Source organism: Anomalospiza imberbis, chromosome W (assembly GCF_031753505.1).
Source record: "Anomalospiza imberbis isolate Cuckoo-Finch-1a 21T00152 chromosome W, ASM3175350v1, whole genome shotgun sequence".
Lineage (NCBI taxonomy): Eukaryota > Metazoa > Chordata > Aves > Passeriformes > Viduidae > Anomalospiza > Anomalospiza imberbis.
This window is the reverse complement of record NC_089720.1, coordinates 1,243,441-1,256,701: the sequence shown is the minus strand read 5'-3', so window position 1 is coordinate 1,256,701 and position 13,261 is coordinate 1,243,441. Positions and strand designations below refer to the sequence as shown.

The window sequence follows — 13,261 nt, the reverse complement described above, 5'->3', positions numbered from 1 at the left end:
CCGTCTCTCTCTCCCTGCGTCTGCCCGAGGCACCCCAGCAAGCCTATGAGCTGAAATCACTTCTAAAAGAGCTGAACACTGCTTAAGAGCTGCATATCACTACAACAGCTTGCTGGGGCTAGCCTGTGCCTGGGAGCTCTGCCAAAGGTGCTTGGGCAGGAGGGTGTGCAGATACCCTTCTCACCCCAGAACACCAAGGCAGCCGGACCAACTGAGCCTGACCGGGAACAAAAACAATAATCTGGCCGCCCAACCGGGAAGATAAAACCCACCAGAGCAGCCTTCTTCGCGAAGAGTAACTGCCTTGGGTCCGGCCAGAATCCTTCTGAAGATAACTTCTCCGTTATAGAAGAAATTTTCTGCAGAAGGTGTCTGAATGACCCTCTTTGTCCAGCCCTGAGGAATCAGACAGTGGCAGACCACCCTCCAGCAGCTTCCGACCCACATTTGGCTGAGGAGTAAGTATATTACAGCCTTTTTTCGCGCGCTTTTTCATTTGGGTCCCTTTTTCTTTTTCTTTTGTTTTTTTTCTCTTTTTACTGCTTGGAGGGGAAAGGGAATAATAATATTATGGGATCAAAAAATAGTAAATTAAAACAACCCCAGAACGAGAGAGACGTATATTTAGAACTCTTAGAAATTCTTTCCCTTAATAATTCTTCTTTCTCTAACCCTAAACTTTTGAAACCTAACTTAAAAAAGTTTATAAAATGGATAATTTCACAGTTTCCTGATACTAATACACACTCCATAACCTTGGATTCTTTTTGGGACTCTGTGGGCATACAAATATATACTTCCCAAATTAATGGGGATTTCTCTGTTACACGATTCTTACCTATTTTTCACAAAATTACCAAAGCGGTAGAAAAAAGAAATAGGACGGGTTCTGCGGCAGAAGCAGTTCCAGCCTTATCTCTCCCACCAGCTTGTTCCCTTTCAAGTGCTAATACCTTATCTACAAACCCGGACTCCAGGGAGGGCGGGCCCCAGCTCACCCCTGCCGCTTCTGCTCCGCTCCTGCCCTGCCCCCCTGGGATTACCGCGGCCCCCAGCACCCGCCCGCCTCCTCCACAAGCCCCCCCGTCCCCCTCCCCCGCGCGGCCCCCGTCCCCCTCCCCCGCGCGGTCCCCGCCCACCCAGCCCGCGCGGTCCCCCTCCTCCCCCCTCCCCCGCGCGGTCCCCGCCCACCCAGCCCGCGCGTCCCCCCGCCTTCCCCCTCCCTCGCGCGGCTACCAAACCCTTCCTGTGTGCCTGCTAGGCCTCCGGAGGTCTCTTGTCTCAAGTGTGGTCAACACCCCGCACCCACGATATCCCCGAATGCAACTGTATCTGTTCCTGCCGTTACCCACCCCACCCCCCCGCCGGTCCCTTCGCTCCAGACCCTACAGCCTCAAACCTGCCCCAGCTGTGCTGTCGATAGCCACGCCTTGCAGTCTTCTTCCCAGCACCCCACACCCTTGCAAAATGCCATTCCAAAACGCCAGAAAAAACACTCCTCATCTGAGGATAGTAGTGATAGTGAGTACAGTTCTGACACAGATGATTTGGATCCATGGGCTTCAATTAAGATGGAAGCCACCCGAGCAGGGGATTGGGAGTTGGCACAAAAAATTTCTGCCTTCCCTGTAACTTATTCTAAGGGAAAAAGAGGGAGTTCCACCACTAAGATTACGTGGGAACCCAATACAAACAAAGAGCTCATTGAACTTCGAAAAGTAGCCAAAGAACATGGCAGAAACTCACATATTTTTAAAAATTTTCTAGAGGCAATCTTTTCATCACACGTCTTAATACCACATGATGTTAAAAATATTGCTCATTGCCTCCTATCCCCAGCAGAATACATGTTATGGGAAAGGCATTGGAAAAAACAATTAAAAACATTATCAGACACATATGCAAGAGATCCTAATAGGCAAGATTTCTCAGTTGAACAGCTGGCTGGAGAAGGCAATTTGCAGAAACCTTCAGAGCAAGCTAAAACTTTGTCTGAGGCAGTAATACAAGACCTGGCTATCGCAGCAAAAACCTCCCTACTTCTCACCCCAGATGACTCTATCCCTACCCAACACTTCTCTAATATTAAACAAGGAATAGATGAAAGCTTTATTAAATTTGTGGACAGAATTAAAGATGCTCTGGATAAACAAATAGAGAGCACAGAGGCAAGAAAAGAACTGTTATGCAAACTTGCCATGAGCAATGCTAATGAGCAATGTAAAAACATTCTGAGAGCCTTACCTTTGGACACAGAACCTACCATAGAACAAATGGTGGAAAGTTGTACCCGCCACCTTTCCACTGAAAATACAGTAGCACAAGCAGTTGCTAAGGGCATTGCAGAAGGAGTTTCTGGTGCATTTGCAGTAGTGACTTCCAAAGACCAGACCCGCTGCTTCCACTGTGGTAACTTTGGACATTTTATAAAAGACTGTCCAGAAAGGTCACCTATCCCAATTCCCCGTAATACCTACCAGAAACACCAAAACCGGCCACGCTTTCAGCAACGTTCGGGAAACTACCAGCGGAGCGTGGTCGGGCTCCACGCCAAGACAACAAATCAAAAGCCATGCAGACCCAACCATGCATCATTCCAAGAGAAGCCACCTCACACGAAGGGGATCCAGCATACAGAGCAATACAGACGGGAACCCGACGTCAGCTGGTAACTGCTTTATCCATTGACTTAAAAAAGAGGGATGTTTATCGTGTCCCAACTGGCAAATATGGGCCAAAAGGAGGTCCTTTTGACATCTTAATTATAGGTGATACTGTTAATTGCCCAAATGAAATTTTTGTTTTTCCAGCAGTACAAACAGTGTACCCGGGTCAAGAAATATTGGTTCAGCTGTGCTGCACAGACTTACCATTTTTTCTTTTAAAGGGAACTCCAATTGCACAAGCCTTTCTACTCCCCAGAAATCACAAGGAACAGCTTCCCCTCAACCCTATAGCAATGTGGGCACAGGTTTTGGGACCTAATAGGCCTACCATCGAGTGCGGCCTGTCCTGCAAAGGGGAGAAGACCCACCGACTAGGTCTCCTGGACTCGGGCGCTGACGTAAGTCTTGTGGCACGTTCAGAATGGCCAGCAAACTGGGAACTGGAACCCGTACTAGGTATGATTTCAGGGATTGGTGGTGCCACAGCTTCCATGCGAAGCAAGCACAACATCCTCGTCGAAGGACCTGAAGGCAAGCTGGCTACTGTCCGTCCATTTGTGGTAAGGGCCCCCGTCACCCTTTGGGGAAGGGATGTTCTATCCCAATGGGGAGCCTCTCTACAAATTCCCAGTCGGGATTTCTAATTGGGGCCACTGAGGAGCGCGTACTACCAGACACCCCTCAGATCACCTGGAAATGCCAGACCCCGATCTGGAAAGAACAGTGGCCCCTGCCTAAAGTAAAACTACGCGCACTACAAGCCCTCGTAGAGGAGCAGCTTGCCAAAGGTCACATCGCCGAGACCACCAGCCCTTGGAACACCCCCGTCTTTGTACTGCGAAAGCCTGGAACGGACAGGTGGAGGCTCCTCCAGGACCTGCGTCAAATCAATGAGGTAATTGAGGACATGGGCCCTCTTCAACCTGGACTGCCTTCACCATCAATGTTGCCTCGAGACTGGTCACTTGCCATCATAGATATTAAGGACTGTTTCTTTAGCATCCCACTGCACCCCCAGGACGCTCCACGGTTTGCTTTTTCAGTCCCCTCTCTTAACAGAGAGGCTCCACTCAAAAGGTATCATTGGCTTTTTCTTCCCCAAGGTCTCAAGGTCTCGCCTACTATATGCCAATGGTATGTTTCTCGTGTTTTGTCTCCCGTTCGGAACCTATTTCCAGAGGCAATTATTTACCACTATATGGACGATATCTTGATTTGTGCATCAGACAAAGCCTACCTGGACAAAGCAGTTACAAAGACTATTGAAACCATCGAAAAAGCAGGGTTCGAGATCCGGGAGGACAAAATACAGTACACCAACCCATGGACTTATCTTGGATTCCTGATCCGGGAGAGAACCATCGTACCCCAGCAGCTCGTCATCCGAGACGACCCAAAAACTCTGAGAGACTTACATAGCCTGTGTGGATCTATCAATTGGGTACGTCCTTTGCTAGGAATTACAACAGAGGACCTCGCTCCACTGTTCAACCTTCTCCGTGGCAGCAGAGACCTGGACTCTCCACGCACTCTGACAGCAGAAGCCCGAGATGCCATCACCAAAGTACAAGAAGCCCTATCTTCACACCAAGCCCATCGCTTCGAGCCCAGCCTGCCTTTCCAGTTCGTCATCCTGGGAAAAGCACCCCGGTTCCATGGACTGATTTTCCAGTGGGATACTCAGCTTCGAGACCCTTTGTTGATACTTGAGTGGATCTTTACAAATAACCAACTTACAAAGACAATTACCACCTTCCAAGAAATTATGGCACATTTAATAAAAAAGGCCAGAACTCGCCTCCGTTCTCTCGCAGGGTGTGAGTTCACATGCATACACTTGCCACTAACCAGTGGAGACCTGGAGCATTTGCTTCAGAATAATGAAAATCTCCAGTATGCCCTAGATAGCTATACAGGCCAAATTTCTACCCATATCCCAAAACATAAGCTTTTTAATATAACCTTTAATCTGACCCCAAAATTAGTACAAAGTAGAACACCTCTCAAAGCTCTAACAGTCTTTACAGACGGCTCAGGGTCATCCCACAAGTCTGTAATGACATGGAGAGACCCTAAGACTCAAAAATGGGAATCTGATGTCCAAATTGTGGAAGGGTCTCCACAGATTGCAGAGTTAGCAGCCGTTGTCAGAGCCTTTGAGAAATTCAAAGATGAACCTTTTAATCTCATTACAGATTCCTCATATGTAGCAGGTATAGCTATGAGGGCAGAACAAGCCCTTCTAAAAGATGTTCCCAATCCAAAGTTACACCAATTGATTTCTGCATTAATACGCTTAATCTCCCACAGAAAACAACCTTACTATGTTATTGTTTTTGGTCCCGGTCAGGCTCAGTTGGTCCGGCTGCCTTGGTGTTCTAGGGTGAGAAGGGTATCTGCACACCCTCCTGCCCAAGCACCTTTGGCAGAGCTCCCAGGCACAGGCTAGCCCCAGCAAGCTGTTATAGTGATATGCAGCTCTTAAGCAGTGTTCAGCTCTTTTAGAAGTGATTTCAGCTCATAGGCTTGCTGGGGTGCCTCGGGCAGACGCAGGGAGAGAGAGACGGGGAGCGCTGTGTGAGGTTCCACCGGAGGATCTTTATTTCATCTTCCGTGAAGGGTTCAGGGACAGCTTTCTTCCAACGAGCTAGGGAAACTGAGGGGTTTTTATAGGGTACAGGGGTTTTGAGAAATGGTCCAATGGTGTGGGTCAGGGTACAAATTGACCTATTGTCTTACAGGAAGATAACAGAGGGTCTGAGGCGCGGGAAAAGGGGTTCTTTTGCTAGTCAGCATGACTATGCATTTTCTCTGCCCTTAGGTAGCTAATCTCCAGAGGGGCCTAGCAGGCCTATCTGCTGCAACAACTCCACTTTCTGTATTTAATAAAAAGGCATTCCCAATGGTTCTTTTAAAACAATGGACAAGGCATGAGAACATAAGTAATACAATGACAATTACAATGAAAATCAAAATAATTCCCTTAACCAGGGATGCAACCCATCCAGTTAATCCCCATTTACCAAAAAGGTCATTGACCCAGTCTGGGTTCTTTTCTATTTTCACATCCTTCACAAGTTCTTTCATTTTTTGGATGTTTGCATGGATGGATTCTGAGCGTGACGAGAGATTGAAGCAGCACATCCCTTCGAAGTCCTGGCATCCGTGTCCATGGGCGAGCAGCAAGAAGTCAATCGCTGCGCGGTTCTGGAGAGATGCATGTCTTGTGGTTTCCTCATCCTTTAAAAGATCACTCAGGGCGGCAGATGTAGCGTTGGCTTGCTTACTAAGCCAGCAGCCTAGGTGATTTATTTCACCAAGGGCCTTAGCTGCAGCTACCCATGGTAAGAATAGGGAGACAGCGATTCTTTTTGGTTTATTCCAATTGTATAATCTGGGATCACAATTTTCATCAAATTCCGTATAGGATCTTTTGTGGCGATTTTCCTCCCTTTCTTTTTTCCAATTATGCAACAAGGTAATATTTGGTGTGAGGGTAGAAAGTTTCCCAAGGCTACAGGGACCTCCCTGAAGGTGTGAGGTTAAGGGTTTTTAGTGAGAGTTGGGAAAGGGAATTATAGGGGTTTTTAGGGGAAAATTTTTTAAAACAGATAATAACATGTAATTTAGGGAACAATTTTGTGTTCAAGCTATGTCTGGCTTATAGCTTGATTAATGCAGCAGAATGTTATTCATCTTTTCTGTTTCTTCTGCTGTCGTGTGATGTGTCGGTTTTTTCTCAGGTATGTGGTTATTCTGCGACGTCTTCGTCTCCAGGCAGAACTTGTCTGGTTTTGAGGCGGTCCTTTATCCGGTTCAGAGGAACTCTTGTCCGTGTCTGACTGAGTAGTGTTTGTAGTGCCTAGGTATGGTTTTATGTGTTTTCCTGGGTACCACCTTGGGCCTGATAGTAGTGAAACACACGCATATCCTCTACCCCAAGTAATTAACTGGAAAGGCCCTGAGATTTGATGAGTCTCTGGGTCCTTCACTAGCACCGGTGGTTTCTCAGCGAGCTTTGCTTGGGTGGTATTTGCAAAGTGGCGAAGCACTGGAGGATCAGGTTCTGATGTTGTGCCATTTAGGAAGTTGATGACATAGAGAGCTTTGCAGAGTCTTTCAACTGGAGATATGATTTTTGTTTCACTTCGCTGCTGGTTGAGGACTCTTTTGAGGGTTTGATGTGTCCTCTCTATGATGGATTGTCCTGTGGGATTTGCAGGTATGCCTTTCTTGTGTTCTATTCCCCACTCACTGAAGAAGTCCTTTAACTTACGAGAGGCATAAGCAGGTCCATTATCTGTTTTGATCTGTTTTGGTACTCCCAGGGTAGCAAAGGCAAGGAGGAAATGCTTTATGGCGTGCTGTGCAGTTTCTCCTGGATGAGATGATGCAAACACTGCTCCAGAAAATGTGTCAACTGACACGTGTACATACTTTGACCTTCCAAAAGGTGGGAAGTGAGTGACATCTGTTTGCCACAGCTGGCAGCTGTTGAGTCCTCGGGGGTTGACTCCTGTTCCCACAGATGGTATCTGGTAGCTTTGGCAGTTTGGGCAGGTGGCAACAATAGCTTTGGCCTGATCTTTTGAGAGCTTAAACATTCTGATCAGGGCAGGCACATTTTGGTGATAAAATGAATGTGACAACTTTGCCTGGGCAAAGATGTCTGGGATATTGGCAGTCCCTATTGCCATGGCCAATGCATCTGCTTTCCTGTTCCCTTCTGCAATGAAACCTGGGAGGTCAGTGTGTGACCTCACATGCATTACATAGTAAGGTTGTTTTCTGTAGGAGATTAAGCGTATTAATGCAGAAATCAATTGGTGTAACTTTGGATTGGGAACATCTTTTAGAAGGGCTTGTTCTGCCCTCATAGCTATACCTGCTACATATGAGGAATCTGTAATGAGATTAAAAGGTTCATCTTTGAATTTCTCAAAGGCTCTGACAACGGCTGCTAACTCTGCAATCTGTGGAGACCCTTCCACAATTTGGACATCAGATTCCCATTTTTGAGTCTTAGGGTCTCTCCATGTCATTACAGACTTGTGGGATGACCCTGAGCCGTCTGTAAAGACTGTTAGAGCTTTGAGAGGTGTTCTACTTTGTACTAATTTTGGGGTCAGATTAAAGGTTATATTAAAAAGCTTATGTTTTGGGATATGGGTAGAAATTTGGCCTGTATAGCTATCTAGGGCATACTGGAGATTTTCATTATTCTGAAGCAAATGCTCCAGGTCTCCACTGGTTAGTGGCAAGTGTATGCATGTGAACTCACACCCTGCGAGAGAACGGAGGCGAGTTCTGGCCTTTTTTATTAAATGTGCCATTATTTCTTGGAAGGTGGTAATTGTCTTTGTAAGTTGGTTATTTGTAAAGATCCACTCAAGTATCAACAAAGGGTCTCGAAGCTGAGTATCCCACTGGAAAATCAGTCCATGGAACCGAGGTGCTTTTCCCAGGATGACGAACTGGAAAGGCAGGCTGGGCTCGAAGCGATGGGCTTGGTGTGAAGATAGGGCTTCTTGTACTTTGGTGATGGCATCTCGGGCTTCTGCTGTCAGAGTGCGTGGAGAGTCCAGGTCTCTGCTGCCACGGAGAAGGTTGAACAGTGGAGCGAGGTCCTCTGTTGTAATTCCTAGCAAAGGACGTACCCAATTGATAGATCCACACAGGCTATGTAAGTCTCTCAGAGTTTTTGGGTCGTCTCGGATGACGAGCTGCTGGGGTACGATGGTTCTCTCCCGGATCAGGAATCCAAGATAGGTCCATGGGTTGGTGTACTGTATTTTGTCTTCCCGGATCTCGAACCCTGCTTTTTCGATGGTTTCAATAGTCTTTGTAACTGCTTTGTCCAGGTAGGCTTTGTTTGATGCACAAATCAAGATATCGTCCATATAGTGGTAAATAATTGCCTCTGGAAATAGGCTCCGAACGGGAGACAAAACACGAGAAACATACCATTGGCATATAGTAGGCGAGACCTTGAGACCTTGGGGAAGAAAAAGCCAATGATACCTTTTGAGTGGAGCCTCTCTGTTAAGAGAGGGGACTGAAAAAGCAAACCGTGGAGCGTCCTGGGGGTGCAGTGGGATGCTAAAGAAACAGTCCTTAATATCTATGATGGCAAGTGACCAGTCTCGAGGCAACATTGATGGTGAAGGCAGTCCAGGCTGAAGAGGGCCCATGTCCTCAATTACCTCATTGATTTTACGCAGGTCCTGGAGGAGCCTCCACCTGTCCGTTCCAGGCTTTCGCAGTACAAAGACGGGGGTGTTCCAAGGGCTGGTGGTCTCGACGATGTGACCTTTGGCGAGCTGTTCCTCTACGAGGGCTTGTAGTGCGCGTAGTTTTACCTTAGGCAGGGGCCACTGTTCTTTCCAGATCGGGGTCTGGCATTTCCAGGTGATCTGAGGGGTGTCTGGTAGTACGCGCTCCTCAGTGGCCCCAATTAGAAATCCCGACTGGGAATTTGTAGAGAGGCTCCCCATTGGGATAGAACATCCCTTCCCCAAAGGGTGACGGGGGCCCTTACCACAAATGGACGGACAGTAGCCAGCTTGCCTTCAGGTCCTTCGACGAGGATGTTGTGCTTGCTTCGCATGGAAGCTGTGGCACCACCAATCCCTGAAATCATACCTAGTACGGGTTCCAGTTCCCAGTTTGCTGGCCATTCTGAACGTGCCACAAGACTTACGTCAGCGCCCGAGTCCAGGAGACCTAGTCGGTGGGTCTTCTCCCCTTTGCAGGACAGGCCGCACTCGATGGTAGGCCTATTAGGTCCCAGAACCTGTGCCCACATTGCTATAGGGTTGAGAGGAAGCTGTTCCTTGTGATTTCTGGGGAGTAGAAAGGCTTGTGCAATTGGAGTTCCCTTTAAAAGAAAATATGGTAAGTCTGTGCAGCACAGCTGAACCAATATTTCTTGACCCGGGTACACTGTTTGTACTGCTGGAAAAACAAAAATTTCATTTGGGCAATTAACAGTATCACCTATAATTAAGATGTCAAAAGGACCTCCTTTTGGCCCATATTTGCCAGTTGGGACACGATAAACATCCCTCTTTTTTAAGTCAATGGATAAAGCAGTTACCAGCTGACGTCGGGTTCCCGTCTGTATTGCTCTGTATGCTGGATCTCCTTCGTGTGAGGTGGCTTCTCTTGGAATGATGCATGGTTGGGTCTGCATGGCTTTTGATTTGTTGTCTTGGCGTGGAGCCCGACCACGCTCCGCTGGTAGTTTCCCGAACGTTGCTGAAAGCGTGGCCGGTTTTGGTGTTTCTGGTAGGTATTACGGGGAATTGGGATAGGTGACCTTTCTGGACAGTCTTTTATAAAATGTCCAAAGTTACCACAGTGGAAGCAGCGGGTCTGGTCTTTGGAAGTCACTACTGCAAATGCACCGGAAACTCCTTCTGCAATGCCCTTAGCAACTGCTTGTGCTACTGTATTTTCAGTGGAAAGGTGTCGGGTACAACTTTCCACCATTTGTTCTATGGTAGGTTCTGTGTCCAAAGGTAAGGCTCTCAGAATGTTTTTACATTGCTCATTAGCATTGCTCATGGCAAGTTTGCATAACAGTTCTTTTCTTGCCTCTGTGCTCTCTATTTGTTTATCCAGAGCATCTTTAATTCTGTCCACAAATTTAATAAAGCTTTCATCTATTCCTTGTTTAATATTAGAGAAGTGTTGGGTAGGGATAGAGTCATCTGGGGTGAGAAGTAGGGAGGTTTTTGCTGCGATAGCCAGGTCTTGTATTACTGCCTCAGACAAAGTTTTAGCTTGCTCTGAAGGTTTCTGCAAATTGCCTTCTCCAGCCAGCTGTTCAACTGAGAAATCTTGCCTATTAGGGTCTCTTGCATATGTGTCTGATAATGTTTTTAATTGTTTTTTCCAATGCCTTTCCCATAACATGTATTCTGCTGGGGATAGGAGGCAATGAGCAATATTTTTAACATCATGTGGTATTAAGACGTGTGATGAAAAGATTGCCTCTAGAAAATTTTTAAAAATATGTGAGTTTCTGCCATGTTCTTTGGCTACTTTTCGAAGTTCAATGAGCTCTTTGTTTGTATTGGGTTCCCACGTAATCTTAGTGGAGGAACCCCCTCTTTTTCCCTTAGAATAAGTTACAGGGAAGGCAGAGATTCTTTGTGCCAACTCCCAATCCCCTGCCCGGGTGGCTTCCATCTTAATTGAAGCCCATGGATCCAAATCATCTGTGTCAGAACTGTACTCACTATCACTACTATCCTCAGATGAGGAGTGTTTTTTCTGGCGTTTTGGAATGGCATTTTGCAAGGGTGTGGGGTGCTGGGAAGAAGACTGCAAGGCGTGGCTATCGACAGCACAGCTGGGGCAGGTTTGAGGCTGTAGGGTCTGGAGCGAAGGGACCGGCGGGGGGGGTGGGGTGGGTAACAGCAGGAACAGATACAGTTGCATTCGGGGATATCGTGGGTGCGGGGTGTTGACCACACTTGGGACAAGCGACCTCCGGAGGCCTAGCAGGCACACAGGAAGGGTTTGGTAGCCGCGCGAGGGAGGGGGAAGGCGGGGGACGCGCGGGCTGGGTGGGCGGGGACCGCGCGGGGGAGGGGGACGGGGGCCGCGCGGGGGAGGGGGACGGGGGGGCTTGTGGAGGAGGCGGGCGGGTGCTGGGGGCCGCGGTAATCCCGGGGGGGCAGGGCAGGAGCGGAGCAGAAGCGGCAGGGGTGAGCTGGGGCCCGCCCTCCCTGGAGTCCGGATTTGTAGATAAGGTATTAGCACTTGAAAGGGAACAAGCTGGTGGGAGAGATAAGGCTGGAACTGCTTCTGCCGCAGAACCCGTCCTATTTCTTTTTTCTACCGCTTTGGTAATTTTGTGAAAAATAGGTAAGAATCGTGTAACAGAGAAATCCCCATTAATTTGGGAAGTATATATTTGTATGCCCACAGAGTCCCAAAAAGAATCCAAGGTTATGGAGTGTGTATTAGTATCAGGAAACTGTGAAATTATCCATTTTATAAACTTTTTTAAGTTAGGTTTCAAAAGTTTAGGGTTAGATAAAGAAGAATTATTAAGGGAAAGAATTTCTAAGAGTTTTAAATATACGTCTCTCTCGTTCTGGGGTTGTTTTAATTTACTATTTTTTGATCCCATAATATTATTATTCCCTTTCCCCTCCAAGCAGTAAAAAGAGAAAAAAAAAACAAAAGAAAAAGAAAAAGAGACCCAAATGTAAAAGCGCGCGAAAAAAGGCTGTAATATACTTACTCCTCAGCCAAATGTGGGTCGGAAGCTGCTGGAGGGTGGTCTGCCACTGTCTGATTCCTCAGGGCTGGACAAAGAGGGTCATTCAGACACCTTCTGCAGAAAATTTCTTCTATAACGGAGAAGTTATCTTCAGAAGGATTCTGGCCGGACCCAAGGCAGTTACTCTTCGCGAAGAAGGCTGCTCTGGTGGGTTTTATCTTCCCGGTTGGGCGGCCAGATTATTGTTTTTGGTCCCGGTCAGGCTCAGTTGGTCCGGCTGCCTTGGTGTTCTAGGGTGAGAAGGGTATCTGCACACCCTCCTGCCCAAGCACCTTTGGCAGAGCTCCCAGGCACAGGCTAGCCCCAGCAAGCTGTTATAGTGATATGCAGCTCTTAAGCAGTGTTCAGCTCTTTTAGAAGTGATTTCAGCTCATAGGCTTGCTGGGGTGCCTCGGGCAGACGCAGGGAGAGAGAGACGGGGAGCGCTGTGTGAGGTTCCACCGGAGGATCTTTATTTCATCTTCCGTGAAGGGTTCAGGGACAGCTTTCTTCCAACGAGCTAGGGAAACTGAGGGGTTTTTATAGGGTACAGGGGTTTTGAGAAATGGTCCAATGGTGTGGGTCAGGGTACAAATTGACCTATTGTCTTACAGGAAGATAACAGAGGGTCTGAGGCGCGGGAAAAGGGGTTCTTTTGCTAGTCAGCATGACTATGCATTTTCTCTGCCCTTAGGTAGCTAATCTCCAGAGGGGCCTAGCAGGCCTATCTGCTGCAACACTATGTAATGCATGTGAGGTCACACACTGACCTCCCAGGTTTCATTGCAGAAGGGAACAGGAAAGCAGATGCATTGGCCATGGCAATAGGGACTGCCAACATCCCAGACATCTTTGCCCAGGCAAAGTTGTCACATGCATTTTATCACCAAAATGTGCCTGCCCTGATCAGAATGTTTAAGCTCTCAAAAGATCAGGCCAAAGCTATTGTTGCCACCTGCCCAAACTGCCAAAGCTACCAGATACCATCTGTGGGAACAGGAGTCAACCCCCGAGGACTCAACAGCTGCCAGCTGTGGCAAACAGATGTCACTCACTTCCCACCTTTTGGAAGGTCAAAGTATGTACACGTGTCAGTTGACACATTTTCTGGAGCAGTGTTTGCATCATCTCATCCAGGAGAAACTGCACAGCACGCCATAAAGCATTTCCTCCTTGCCTTTGCTACCCTGGGAGTACCAAAACAGATCAAAACAGATAATGGACCTGCTTATGCCTCTCGTAAGTTAAAGGACTTCTTCAGTGAGTGGGGAATAGAACACAAGAAAGGCATACCTGCAAATCCCACAGGACAATCCATCAT

The 13,261-nt window shown here is 47.6% G+C and overlaps 1 long non-coding RNA gene across 1 annotated transcript in view; it reads left to right on the top strand.

Moving 5' to 3' along the window:
• The first annotated feature begins 6,064 nt into the window (after positions 1–6,064).
• LOC137464317 (uncharacterized) overlaps positions 6,065–13,261 on the top strand; it is a 139,645-nt gene continuing 132,448 nt past the window's right edge. Inside the window, exon 1 of the long non-coding RNA XR_010994182.1 lies at positions 6,065–6,207. This is a non-coding gene — a long non-coding RNA (uncharacterized lncRNA). The remainder of the gene's footprint in view (positions 6,208–13,261) is intronic.